This window comes from Adiantum capillus-veneris, chromosome 18, assembly GCF_014529385.1.
Source record: "Adiantum capillus-veneris isolate H3 chromosome 18, ASM1452938v2, whole genome shotgun sequence".
Classification (NCBI taxonomy): domain Eukaryota; kingdom Viridiplantae; phylum Streptophyta; class Polypodiopsida; order Polypodiales; family Pteridaceae; genus Adiantum; species Adiantum capillus-veneris.
Window position 1 is genome coordinate 86,972,281 of NC_140948.1, and position 15,248 is coordinate 86,987,528.

Below are 15,248 nucleotides of genomic sequence, written 5' to 3' on the forward strand. Positions count from 1 at the left end.
AGCCTTCGAAGCTTCCAATTGAGAGTAGTGTGTGCACACTACAGGGAAGAGGTCCGGTGGATCTCAGTGAGCCGATGACTTTGTGTCAGCACTCCAATGGTCCCCAACACTAAATCATACGGGCCTGCTCCATTTCTCCCACTTGCTTCAACCTTCAAAGTTCACGCACATCCTACAAGACATGAGGGGCTCTATTTTGGGGCGGAATTCCTCCTTTCCCCTTACCCTCAACGGCATTTTTGAAATTGAAAACGACACGATATTAAGCTAAGACACATTTTTCCCGAACACTTGAGAGAGACAGCCGTCGAGCACGGGCAGGGCTAAAGAAATAGATTTTCCCTAACCAAAAACATAAAGGCAAACTTTGAGAGAGGCCATCGAGCAATAGCAGTTAGAGGCTCAGAGCTCGAGTAGGAGACTGTCGAGCTTTTAGGATAGGTGCCGTCTCTGTCAAGTCAAGGCATGTACAAAGCATCGAACTTTGCTCAAGTACCCCCAAAATTTAGTCATAAATTCCTAGAATGCGTAAATTGCCTTCTTTTGCAAGGTATTTTGTGACAAATCACATGCTAAGCACTCAAAAAAGGATCTCAATTGTCAAAAAGGAAAAGATTAGAAAATCCTGAACAATCCAACAAAAATAGATACAAGGGTATTTTGGGAATTTTTGAAATTTGAGGGGTATTTTAGGAATGTCCACAAATTAGAGGGGTAATCTGAAGAAATCAATGATCTCCCTCTACGAGTGTCTCCTACTATTTGGTCTCCTCAAGAGGCTCTCCCTATGTCTATGCAGCTCCAATCAAAAAAGCCCAAGGCATCTTTGATCCTGGTATCTCATTACTTTGGCCAGTAGTCCCAAACCCTCTTTGAATAGGCAGTGGAAGCAAAGGGTTTGAGGATAATAGGGGCCATGCCGCCGCCGAAGGCGGCGCCGTTTTACTAGTTGTGTATAACAAGGAAAGATAGTCTACTTGTATTGAAAGGAAAACTAGAAGGAAAGGGAAAGCTTCAAACTTCAAGGAAGTAGCTTTACCATTCCTTTTCACTTCTTGGAGGAAGGCAAGTTTTCCTCCAAAAAAAAAAATTCCTCAAGGAGGTAGCTTCAAAGCGAAGAACACTTGCCTTCACAAAAACGACAAGTTTTTGTGAAGATCATCAACGGTGTTCTTACAAGGAACGACAAGTGAAGCGCTCAACTTTTTGCAAGGCGAGGTTCGCATGCAACGCAAATCACGAAGCATACAAAACACAAAGACTTCAATTTCTCAAGATACAAGTTGTCGTTTCTTTTTCTCTCTTTACGTTGGTGTGTGTTTACCATGGCCAGTGAGGATATCCCACCTACACACACGTTTGATTTTGAGCACATAGATCAAAATCAGGGCACCACAGGTGCTACTGACACTAATATGCATGATGATGATGATCTAGGAGATCATGGGCTTGTAGAGATGGCTTCTTTCAAGACTTTGGAACATCGCCAAAGCGTACTTGAAAGAAACCTCTCTGCACTCAATGCAAATGTTACCAATCTTATAGATTTGTGAAATTTATGAATTCACAGACAACTCAAGGAGCCACAAGTGGCAAGGTTCAATGGAACCAAGCTCGCACGACTCAAGGAGTCCAAGAGACAAGTGTTGCAGAAGATACAGAAGGTAGCAATGCATTACTGAAGAATATCACCATTCATGAGTTTCACGGGGAAGAGTGTGATCGCAACAAGGATGTGGTCAATACGTTCTTACACAAATGCAGTGATATTCATAGATTGAGACACACCCTGGATATAAAGACGGCTGTGGAAACAAGTCTATCTCTTAAAGGCAAGGCCTATAAGTGGTGGATGACATTTCCACTAGATGCTCGTCCTCCGTCTTGGGCTGCGTTTCAAGCTTCTTTTTCCAAATATTTTTTGGACTCCAATGAAGAAGATAAGAATTGGTTAGCATGGGATGCATGCCGCATGTTTGGTCCCTCTCTCACATAGTACCTTTCAAAGTATCGGGAAATTATATTAAAACTAGAAGGTCTAGATGAATTCCAAAAGATACGGGGTTTTAATAGGGGTCTTGACAAAGACTATCGTCTTCATGTCAAGACCCAACATCCAAAAACTTTGGAAGAAGCCATTAGTCATGCACAAAGATATGATGATGACCAAGAGAGGAAAGGAAATGCTCCCTACTCTAAGAATACTTTTGCTAAGAGCAATGTGGCTAAGAGCCAATGACGAGGTAGATCTCCCACACGTTCCAAGAGGAACAAGAGACAATCTACCTCTCCACGCCCACAAGAGGCTAAGAAGCCTAAGAAATCACGAGAAACTCCACGTGGGTCTCTCAACACTACTGATTTTGAGCGTGCAAGGAAACACAATTAGTGTTTTAGATGTCTTTCGGACCAACATAACAAGAAAGATTGTCCTCTTTAGCAAGGCAAAGAAAAGGCCATGCACACGGTGCAACGCCTCACATTTCATCTCCTAAATATTGTGCTGTAGAGGTTCTTCATATGGAAGAAAAGCATAAGTGTTGTGTACCTGCTTCAATGTGGCAACCCACCTTTGGCCCCCATGATTTGATTCGCATGCATGGCACTATTAACAGACAATGTGTTCGTATTTTAGTGGATGATGGTGCAACCCATAACTTCTTGAACTATAAGCTAGTCAAGAAATTGAAGCTTACACAGACTCCCTGCTCTCACAAGTATGTGGTGGAGCAGATGTCTGGGAATGATAAAGAAGTATGGGACACGGTAGTTGAAGGCATTGAGCTTATGGTTCAAGATCATACGATGACCCTTGACTTCCAAGTTATGAACATGGACCGTGCTGATGTAGTTTTAGGATGGGAGTGGCTGCATGGTTTAGAAAACACATTGCACACTAGTTATGAGCACATTACACCAATGCTCTAGCTACATTTATGACACTCATGGATAGTGTCTTACGTCCCTATCTTGGAAAATTTGTTGTTGTTTTCCTTGATGATATTTTCATTTACAGTAAGACTGAAGATGAACACATAGAACACTTACGATTAGTGTTTGAACAACTACGAGCTCACACGCTGTATGTTAAGCAAAGCAAGTGCGATTTCTTTGAAACAGAGATACATTACCTCGGTCATGTGATCTCTTATTCTGGCATCAAGATGGACATTGACAAGGTCGCTGCCATTCTTCGATGGCCACATCCCAACACGGTTGAGGAGCTTCAAATATTTTTAGGCATGGATGGATTTTATAGACAGTATATCCGTGACTATGCCAAAATCATTGTTCCTATGAGTGATCAACTTAAAGCAAAAGGTAAGACTTTTTCTTGGGAAGAAGCCCAAAAACACAGTTTCAAACATCTCAAGGTAGCTATAGCCATTGCTCCCATCCTAGCAATTGTCGACCCACTCAAGCCGTTTGTGGTAGAGACTGATGCTAGTGATAAAGCCATTGGTGCAGTACTTCTCCAGGAGGGAATACCTATAGCCTTTGAAAGTAAAAAGTTAGATAGAGCTCAACAGAATTATTCTTTCTATGAGAGAGAGCTCTATGCCATAATTCACGCTTTACGAAAGTGCCGACACTATTTATATGGTGCCGAGTTTGAAGTAGTTTTTGACCATGAGAGTATCAAATGGTTTACTACTCAAACAGAATTGAAGGGCCGTAAAGCTAGATGGGCAGAAATCCTTCAAGATTATGATTGTAAGCTACGATATCACAAGGGGAGATATAATGTAGTAGCGGATGCACTAAGTCGGATGCCTTAGATTAATGCACTTGCTTTCACGGAACTAAAGAGTGGATCTTTGGAGTCATTACGTGGCAAGTGTGCACAAGATCACTCATATGCTAAAGTGTGAAGTGCAGTTTTAAAAAGGGATCCCTCACACTCACATGTCTCTGAACAGCCAGATCAACATGTCTCTACACGTGCAGATAGAAACTCCAACACACAGAGCTCCACCCCTACTCAGGAAGAGCTTAAGCGATGGAAGAATTTTTTCATTGATGATGGCTACTTACTCCACAAAGGTAGAGTATAAGTGCCAAAGGACTTAGACACTAGGCACCAAATCTTATTTGAGTGTCACGATAGTCCAAGTGCTGGTCATCCAGGTATCCGTAAGACGTATGCTTTAGTTCGACGGCAATTTTATTGGTCGGGCTTACATCATGATGTTCAAGAGTATGTACTAAACTGCCAACAGTGCCAAGTTAATAAGGCAGAGCGCCTCAAGGTAGGTGGCCTTTTACATCCTTTAGAGATTCCACAAGGTAAGTGGGAGAGTATCTCTATGGATTTTGTAGTAGGACTACCTACTACAAATCGTGGATATGATGCCATTTGGGTAATTGTAGACCGTCTCACAAAGCTGGGTCGATTCATTCCCACTAAGACTACGGTTAAGACACCGGAATTAGCACGGCTATTTGTAGAGCATATATATAAACTCTATGGTCTTCCAACTAGTATCATTAGTGATAGAGATCAAAAGTTCGATAATCACTTCTAGAGAGCTGTCTTCCAAAAGTTGGAAACTAAACTTAATATAAGTACGACTGATCATCCAGAAACGGATGGTCAAACAGAAAGAGTCTATCAAGTGCTAGAGGATATGCTACGAGCATAGGTTAGCAAGAAGCAAAACAATTGGGAAGACTACTTACCTATATTGGAATTTGCTTATAACAGTTCAAAGCATGTGACTATAGGGTTTAGTCCATTTATGCTTTTGTATGGATTTCAACCTGGATCACCCGTTACGGTGGGGTTGGCTAAGGATAAGATACAACAAGCGAAGTATTTTCTCCAAGACCATTTTGACATGCTTCGAGTTTCTCGACAGAATGTTAAGCAAGCTCAAGATCGATATAAGAAGTATGCAAATGAGCATCGACGTCTTGCTACTTTCGAAGAAGGAGACAAGGTTTTCCTCAAAGTTCCGAAGTATTCAGAAAGTCTGAAGACGGGAAAAGTTGCTAAACTTTCACCACGCTATTGTGGACTGTTTACCATTCTCAAACGTATAGGTCAAGTGGCCTATAAGTTAGCTCTTCCACAGCACTCACGAGTTCATCCTGTTTTCCATGTTAGCCGTTTACGAAAACAGCTAGGACATGATGATAATATCATTGACACAGGTGTGCTGGTTGACCTTATCAAACTGCCAAGCATTCCTCATGAGCCCGAAAATATTTCTCATGAGCTTCGCACCAGACATCATGTCAGACGACAGGTGTTGGTAAAATGGCTAGATAGACCTGAAGAAGGTTCTACATGGGAGAATGTCTCCGCACTTAAGAAACGTTTTCCTACGTTCGTTTTTGAGGACAAAAACGATTCTCCAAGGGGGGGGTAATGTAAGGACATGGGTCCTATGGGCAAGGCCACCGGCACGACCAGACAGTGTGTACGCTAGGGGGAGGCTATAAGATAGCACGATTGGGTGGAGACTAGCACACGCATTACCATCGCCCTTTCAGATACCAAAGTCAAAGTCCTTACAAAATGGTGAGGCTTGAAGATGGCCCCATATGAGTCTGTCCAAAAGTATGTGGATAAGTTTTGGGTGTTATATCTCAAAGCCAATGTCTACAAAAAGATAGTCTTTTGCAGAATAAAAGAAATAATGGCCTATCTAATGAGATGAGTGAGTACATGTCAACTCACAAAGACTTAAAACCATTATGGAGTTCATACATCATATTATGGTCGCTTTGAGGATACGTTTTCAACAAGGGACCAAGAAGGGCTCAAAGCCAACGGAAACCAAAGAATCACTTGAGCCAAAGGGGAAGAACAATGTGACACAAAATTCTCGCAAGGCTACCAACAACAACAACAAAGGAAAGGAAAAAGAAAAGGGCTACAAAGGTAAAAATAAACTTTCTCTTGAAGAGGTTGAACGTTATCGTAAAGATAATAAGTGTTTCAAGTGTGGAGAGCAAGGTTATGTTTCTCGGGCATTTCCTAAGAGAAGTGAACGTAATGACCCTCCTAGAACCACCATGGTGGAAGCTCTAAAAGTCGAAGGCCATTGCAAAGGAGCACCACTCTCTTATGCTTGGAGAAAAGTAAGAGAGCATGATGCTTTCACATTGTTTGACCCTGGCCCACAACTTCATTTCTATTGAGCTAGCTACCAAGCTAGGAATTCATGACTTTGAGATGGGAGATGTAATACAAGCAAATGGAGCTTTCAAAGGGCAAGAAGTCTCAATCACTCCATTTGATCGGGCTCCATGTGCAAAGCTATGTTGATAAAGAAGATTTTTTCATCTCTCCACTCAAGCATGAAGATGTTATCCTATGGCACCATGGTTTGATCACATGGCTACCACTATGAAGTTTCCAGAGAGAAAAGTTCTCTTTTCCTATCGAGTCAAGGATGTTGTGCTTAATGTTAATAGTGTAAGAAGCACTATATCTCTTGTACATACTCAAATTTTAGACAAAGTAATGAAAAGATCTCTTTCTTGTTACATAATTTTTGTCAAGGAGTCTAAGAAAGATGCATGCGTTCCTAATGAAGTTAAGAATGAAACTAAAGAGGAATTAGAGCTATTTAGTTTCTTAAATGAGGTTCAATATGTGTTTATGGATGACATTCCCAGGGAGCTACCTCCCAAAACGAAAACATGTGATCATTCCATAGAACTTCTATCTGGTATCTCACCCTCCTAATAAGCCTCCTTATCGAGTCTCAATGGCTCAGCAAGAGGAGATTATGAGGCAAGTGAATGAGCTTGTGGAAAAACGGACGGTCATGCCTAGCTCATCTCCATTTTTCTCACCCGTTCTATTATTACAAAAGAAAGATGGTACTTATAGAATGTGTGTGGACTATCGGGCACTTAATCGGATAACCATAAACAATAGATTTACTCTTCCTAGGATAGAATATCTATTTGATAACCTACAAGGGTCTACCTACTTTAGTAGAATAGATCTCAAAAGTGCTTATCATCAGATAAGGATAGTGCCTGAAGATAATCATAAGACGGCCTTTCAAACAACTTTTGGCCTATATGAATTCTTGGTACTCCCTAATGGACTTACCAATGTGCCGGTTACTTTTTGAATGATGGAAAGGCTCTTTAGACATCATTGAACCTTCATGGGAGTGTTCTTTGATGACATTGTCATCTACTCAAAGACTGTTAAGGAATATAAGCAGCATCTTCAAGTAATATTTCAAGTTTTGAGAGACAATAAGTTTTACATTAATCAAAAGAAAAGCAATTTTTTTAAAAAAGAGATTCAATATGTACGTCATATTATCTCTTAAGCAAGGATCTAGATGGACCCCGCAAATTTTGAGGAATGGTCTATACCAACAAATCTGCACAAATTAAGAAGCTTTATAGGAATGTGGGCATACTATAGACGCTTCATAGAAAAATTATCACTCATATCAGGCCCATTGTATGATTTGACTAAGAAGAATGTTAAATTTTTATGGACTACAAAAGAGAATGAATCTTTTAAAATTTAAAGGCAAATCTTATCTCTCAACCCGTTCTAATATTACCATACCTTTCAAAGCCTTTTAAGTTTTGAGGTCTAGTGTGATGTCTGTGGACAATACCTTGGAGCTGTTTTGCTTCAAGAAGGGCATGCCATTGCATACAAAAGTAGGAGATTGGATGCCCAAGAAAAGAATCTAGGCATATATGAAAAAGAGATTTTAGCTATCCTACATGCCCTAGATGCTTGGAAGCAGTATCTCCTAGGCACTCCGTTTGTTTTGTGCACAGATCATCAAAGTCTTAAATACTTTTTGACGCAAAATAAATTAAGTGATAAGAAAATGAGGTGGAAAAACACTTTCTCATAGTTTAATTTCATATTGCTCACATAGCTAGTAAGCACAACCAAGGTGCACTTTCAAGAAGGCCAAGAGTGAATGTTGTATCAATAGCTACTCACAATTGTCTATCCTCTATGATAGATGAGTGTGCTACGGATCTAGACTTCAAAGATGTAATGTCAGATATTGCACTAGGGACGAAAGAGAAACCATACAACATGCAAGATGGTTATCTTCTCTATGGAAATAGACTATGCGTTACACATAATCTACATAAAAAGGTTACGTATAAATCTCATATTCCACCTTATGCAGGACATAGAGGGATTCAATCTACTCTCAAGGTAGTAGAGATGTCCTTTTATCGGCCAATAATGAAGGCATACATACCAAACTATGTTGCCAAATGCATTGTATGTCAAAAGACAAAATATGATAGAGGGAGGCAACTTGGCTTGCTTCAGCCATTGCCTATATCTGATTCCCCATGGGAAAGTATATCCATGGATTTCAGCTTTGGATTACCCAAGTCCATACATGCAAACATGGAAATATGGACAATAGTAGATTGGTTTAAAAAGCAAACGCATTTTATACCGATCAAAAAGACTATTAAAGCACACCCTATGGCAATCCTCTTTATCTCACAGGTCTTTAAGTATCATGGCTTACCAGCATATATGTATCCAAGAATGACTAGCAATCTTTGGAAGGGCCTCTGATAATTTGGGTACAAAGTTGAATTTCCCCTAGTCCTATCACCCACAAACAGATGGCCAAAGTGAGATAGTAAATTCAACCATCATAGATATACTTAAAGCGTTTGTTATAAAAATAGATCAAAGAGATCAATAGGAAAATTATTTACCTCTTAGTAGAGCATGCATACAATAACACTACTTCTACAGAAAGACACCCTTCAAGGTAATTGAAGGAAGACCCAAGCTCCCAATGATAGTCAAGACACTTGGGAACATATTTGTTTGTGGTGAGTATAGCAAAGATCTTGAAGAATCTTTTTGAAAGATCAAAGAAGTTATATCCATCACGCAACAAAAGAAAAAGGCTACTGCTATTAAGCATAGATGAGCCTTGACCTTCAAAGAAATTGATTGGGTATTACTCAAGTTTCCAAAAGCACGCTTAAGTCACACTACGGGCAAGGGAATACAAGGACGCCCAACAGGTCACCACAAAGATTATGCTAAGTTAGCAAAAAGATATCATGGCCCATTTCAAATTCTTAAGCCTATCAATGAAATAGCTTATAGTCTAAGGTTACCAAGTACTTGGCTCATTTATAATGCATTTCATGTGAGCCTCTTGAAACCTTATAAGGGCGAGCCACCCAAAGAACCATAATTGAAGAACCACCTGAGATTGAGGGTCAAGAAGAGATCTTGCATCCAAAGAGCATCCTACGACATGAAGACAAGGTTTTAAGAAGTGGTAAGACTATCCGATGATATTTTTGAGGCTCTTGCCCCTCTCACACACTATCTCAAGTGCCCCAGATTGGAAAAGCTCTCTCTCTCTCTCTCTCTCTCTCTCTCTCTCTCTCTCTCTCTCTCTCTCTCTCTCTCTCTCTCTCTCTCTGTGTGTGTGTGTGTGTGTGTGTGTGTGTGTGTGTGTGTGTGTGTGTGTGTGTGCGCGCGCGCCAAGTGCAAAAAAATTTGCAAGCGCTATTGGGGTTAAACAAGGATGTCTGTTGTCACCAACTCTCTGCATCAATCAATTGGAACAAATGGTACTTGACTTTATGCAAGACGAAGGCATTGAAGAGGTCACTATTTGTTGCAATGCGGTAATAATGATTTTGTTGTATGCGGATGATGTAGTGCTTCTAGCACACACTTTAGAAGATGCACAAAAGCTTATGGTTTTCCTTGAGAAATTTTTCTTGCATAGTGGGCTGATTGTGAATGAATCCAAAACAAAGGTTATGCTTGTGAAAACCAACCATAAGAAGAAGCGATGCATTGTGTACAACAATGAGACACTTGAAACTGTTGAGAACTTTAAGTACATTGGCCTTGACATTCCGGCCAATCACAAGTGGCATGAATGTGCTATGCATCATTTGGAAGCAGGAAAGAGAGCGTACTATGCATTTGAGAACATGTGTAATGCGGGAAACATCAAGTGTTGGGTTCTGAAGAAGTGCCTTGTTGACACATTGGTGACATCGGTTCTTCTTTATGGAGTTGGAGTGTGGGGTGAAAGCATCTCAAAGTCTACTTGGAAAGAGTTTGAGAATGTCCAAAAGCATTTTCTTACAAACTTTCTCCAAGTTAAGACACAAATACCACATATGCTCCTACTTCTTGAATCAGGATCTCTTCCAATTGAGGTAATGGACATGGTGTGGAGTACATGATAAAGATGCATCAAAATCCCTCACATCGACTTTTTACAATTGCATGGGAAGCAAGCAAAAAAGTTCAAAAGATGCATAAAAGCAAGATCTTGAGCGCGGGATGGATGCAAGACATAAAGAAGTGGTTCAATGAGAGATGAGATGCATTACACTTTCTTCATGATGCTTCAATTGACTCCCAAGTAGATGAAGCTTTTCTACAAGGCCAATGTATTACGGCTTGCCGATGGGTCATTCTTCATACATTACAACACCCATGTTGCATCCAACTACAAAACCATGTTCTTTGTTGAAAGAGAAAACAGTACTCACATTACAGGCTTGAGTCGATCCCCTTGTCAGTGATATGCACTATCACAACCATTCGGCTTAGCTTTATAAATTAGCATTTCAGTCTTTTCTTTCACTGCTCACAATTTAGCTTTATTTTTACCTAGATTTACTATTCATTTTTTAGCCAATTTGTATTTTTTTTAAACGTTGAATCAATGTAACCCTCTTTCGTGCGTGTGCAAGCGATTGGGATGGACATGGCCCTCCGAACGGCACCAGAGCACGAGCAATGGATCAAGAAGGACAAACTTTGTTGCCCTTGTGCCAAGTGCAAAAGCACAATTCCTCACTTAATTGCATTACTTTGGAGCATGTGGAGAACGAGGGGCTTTGAAAAGACCCTCAAAAAAGTGCTTGAGTTGATGGAAGCACCATTCTGCCCTTGCTTGACGATTCTCCCCATTGGTATGTTATCAGTGGAGGTGCGAGGACATGCAAAAATAAAAAATAGTGATAAGAGTATATTAGTGAAGGCATGACATCAAGTGATTGTGGCACTAGCTAGCTCTACTTTCATAGCTCCGCTATGCATCTTTTAGAGTCACTTTGAGTTTCAAGGTGAGCACATGCTTGCCATGGTTGATAAGTTGTTGGCTCGTGAAGCTAGAATGCGCGATGAAGAGTGTAGACCATGCATTCCATGGGCACAAGCAACGGAAAATAGATTGCTATCGAGTGCTAAAAAAACCACTTTATGATGGTGCATAGTACTCACTGCTTCAAGCACCATCGAAAGTCCTCAACTTGCATGGTTGGAGCAATGCTAGTGTAGATGCGCTCCTGAAGTAAATCCTATTTTCACTTTTTGAGAAGACAATTAAATTAGAGCCTTTAGAACTAGCACATGGATGTTTCCATTGTTACCATATACATGTGGTAGTGATGTGTATGAACACACTAGGACCGCCGGGGCATTTTTTCCCTCTTTAGGAGGTTTTTTTCCCCGAGCATTGTATATACGCCCATCACTCTAGGGCTATCTATCTTTCCATTGCATACTAAGAAACACACTCTCTATTGTGTGCCTTGAGCTTCCTTCTTCTTCTCCAAGCTATGTGCGTTTCTCTGCAACCCTAATTCCAACAATTGGTATCAGAGCAGGTCACGTCCTCCCTTGCTTAGTCGCTAGCTGCTCCAGTACACGCCTGCTCACTTTCTCCGATTTCAGTGAGCTTTGACGAGCGTTCGCAGGTCGACAAGTATTCTGGGACAGCTCAAAGAGCTTGGTCTACTCAAAATTTTGATTTGGGCTCATTTCGGCCTCCGTTTCCACTACAGGCAATACTGCACAGGCCATTTCGTCATTTTGTGCAGAATTTCTGTTAGTGCCATTTTCTGCATAACAGGTGCCTTATAGTCTTCTATGGTTTGTGCTATATAGCACAAGTTGTTCCCGCTCCGTTTCTCCTATTTTCGGGTAGTTTTCACATCAGGTGCATCATTTACCATGGCTGACAACAACAACACAGATGTGTTCAAGATGTTTGCTGCTGAGAACATGTTCGATGGGGACAACTACCCCATGTGGGCTTATATGATGCAACATGTTCTTGTGTCAAAGGGTGTCTGGAACATTGTGCAGGGCATTGATGTACATCCTGGTTCTGAGGATGTAGGCGATGTTGAGGATGTTGCATGTCTTGCTACAAGGATTGCATCTGTTAGAGTTGTTTTGCCTATGGCAGAACAAGCTCGTTGGGATGTTAAGGATGTGCAGGCTCATGCATTGATTGCGTTGTCTGTGAAGCGCACCATTGTTCCTCACATCCGTTCAGCAAAATCTACAAAACAGGCTTGGGATATTCTAGCAGGTCTTTATGCAAGCCGCAATGAGGCTAAAATTGCTTTGCTGCGTAAAGAGCTGGAGTCGAAGATTATGCATGAGGAAGATGATATGGACACTTTCCTTGCTAGTGTCAAGGATATCAATGAGAAACTTATTTCTGCAGGTGAAGTTATTTCAGACAGTTCCCTTGTGCAGACTGTTCTTGATGCCTTACCAGATTCTTACCAGACTTTTGCTAGTACTTGGAGACTTATGACCCAAGGAAATCCAGAAGTTGTCAAGTTTGATGCATTATGCACATTGTTGTTGCAAGAGTCACTTTCCAGAAAAAACAAGACTAGACAGCGTGCAGTTGAGCAGGCTTTTATTGCTTCTCAAAGAAAGGGTGGTAACAGCAATGCAGCCACTTCTTATGGTTCTGCTGCGAGTGGCAAACATTCTGTTCCTAATGCTTTTGCTGGCAGCAATTCTTCTGGAAATTCTGGTGATAAGGGCAAAAAGAAGATGCGTTGCCATTATTGTAAAGCCAATGATCACTTGATCAAGTCGTGTCCTAAGTTGAAGGCCAAAGAGGCTAAGAAGAAAGAGGGTGGTTCCACTGCAAATGTTGGTTCCACTACAAATGCAACCATTGTTGAGTCTTCTCTGAAAGGAGACTGTGTTGCTGATGTTGATGCAGAATGGGCTTTAGCGCAGACTGCACTTACAATCCTGTTGTCCATGATGCATGCTTGTTAGTTGCTGCAGATTCACGTGTGTGGTATTTCGACAGTGGTGCTACAAAGCACATTACCTCACATCGTGAATTGTTTACCTCTCTCAAGTCTGTCCCTCATGGGAATTCAGTCACTTGTGCCAACAACGCCTCTTATCCAGTTTAGGGAGTTGGAAAGATTGTGCTCACTGCTGCTAATGGCAGTTCCTTCACACTTGTTGATGCACTTTATGTACCTGGGATCAAGAAGAATCTCTTGTCTGTATCCGCACTTGCTAGACTTGGACTTGTAGTCAAATTTGTGGATGACAGATGTACAGTTCATGATCTCAGTTTTGGTGTGAAATTGTTGCATCTGGCCTTTTGTGTCGTGGGCTGTATAAGCTCACTTTGTATGACAAGTGTGGACAAAATTTTGCAAATGTTGTTGCAGATTCAAGGGCTATTTCAGATGCAAAACTTTGGCATGCAAGTTTTGGTCATCTGAATTTTGCCAGTTTGCTGCGTTTGCAGAAATCTGATATGGTTGCTTCTTTGCCGCCTCTTGAGGCACCTGTCAAACATGTTTGTGAAGTTTGTATTTTGGGTAAGATGCAGCGTTCTAAATTTCCAAAGGATGGTTCAGTTCGGGCCACATGCAGGTTGTAGCTTGTGCATAGTGATGTTTGTGGGCCCATGCAAACTCCGTCCTTTGGCAATTACCTGTACTTCGTGACTTTCATTGATGATTACTCCAGGCATGCATGGGTATTTCCGCTTAAAGCGAAGTCCGAAGTTTTTATGTGCTTCAAACAATTTCTGTCTATGGCTGAAAATGTCTCGAAATGTACTATGGGCACCCTCCGTTCCGATCGAGGGGGGGAGTATATGTCTCATGAATTTAATGCATTTCTGGCTAGTCGTGGGATAAAACACCAATGTACAGTGCCTTATACACCTCAACAAAATGGTGTTGTTGAGAGGAAAAACAGGTCACTGACGGAAATGGCACGATGTATGGTCAAAAGTCAAGCTTTGCCGCATTCTTTTCTGGCTTCAGGCCATTATGTGTGCCACCTATGTACTTAACAGGTGTCCTACGAAAGCTTTGCAGTCTATTACTCCATATGAAGCATGGCATGATAGAAAACCTTCTATTGAGCACATGCGTGTTTTTGGTTGTTTGGCATATGCTTTGGTGCCACAAGTGCAGCGCAGAAAATTGGATGATAAGGCTGTCAAATGTATTTTTGTTGGTTATAGTGCTGAAAGCAAAGGTTACAGGTTGTATCATCCGCAAACAAAACGTATTTTGGTTTCTCGGGATGTAGTGTTTGTGCAAGATTCTATTCAGCCCTTGCTGTCATGTACTAGAGACAGTAATGTAAGCTCACAGGACGTTTATGACACTTTGTTGCCTCTTTTCAGTGGTGGAAATACGAATGTAAGTTCCATTGAGGAAAATGTACAACCTATGGGGGTTTCTGAAAATATTTTAGATCAGCCTATTACTGATGCAGATGTACATGATGTACTTGATGAGGAAAGGGCTGAAAATGAGCACGCTAGAGGTATGCCAAAATGGCTGGAGCACACTTTTCGTGACAGTAAATTGGATGCATCTTTGTCTAGTCGTACTCGTTCAGGCTCTCACCATGCATCTTATGTATCAGATTGTTATGCTTTGGCTGTGTCTAGCTTACATGATGTTGAGGAGCCTCTGACTTTTGATGAAGCAAAAAATTCAAAAAATTGGATGGCTACCATGCAATCAGAATATGATGCACTTATAGAAAATGACACATGGACTTTATGTGATTTGCCTCCTGGCAAAAAGGCCATTGGTACGAAGTGGGTTTACAAGTTGAAACGCAAGCCGGATGGTGAGATCGATCGCCATAAGGCTCGACTTGTTGCAAAGGGTTATGCACAGCAAAAAGGCATAGATTATGAAGAGACTTTTGCTCCCACTTGTCGTATGACTACTGTGCGTTTTCTATGTGCATTGGCAGCTCATTTTGGTTGGGATGTACATCAATCATACATTGTTACTGCTTTCTTGAATGGTGACATATTTGAGGAAGTTTATGTAACGCACCCTCGCGCTTTTGTCATAAAAGGACAAGAGGACAAAGTGTGCAAATGTAACAAGGCTTTGTATGGGTTGAAGCAATCTCCTAGTGCTTGGTATGAGAAAGCTGACACTCATTTGGTCAAACAAGGCTTTTGTAATAG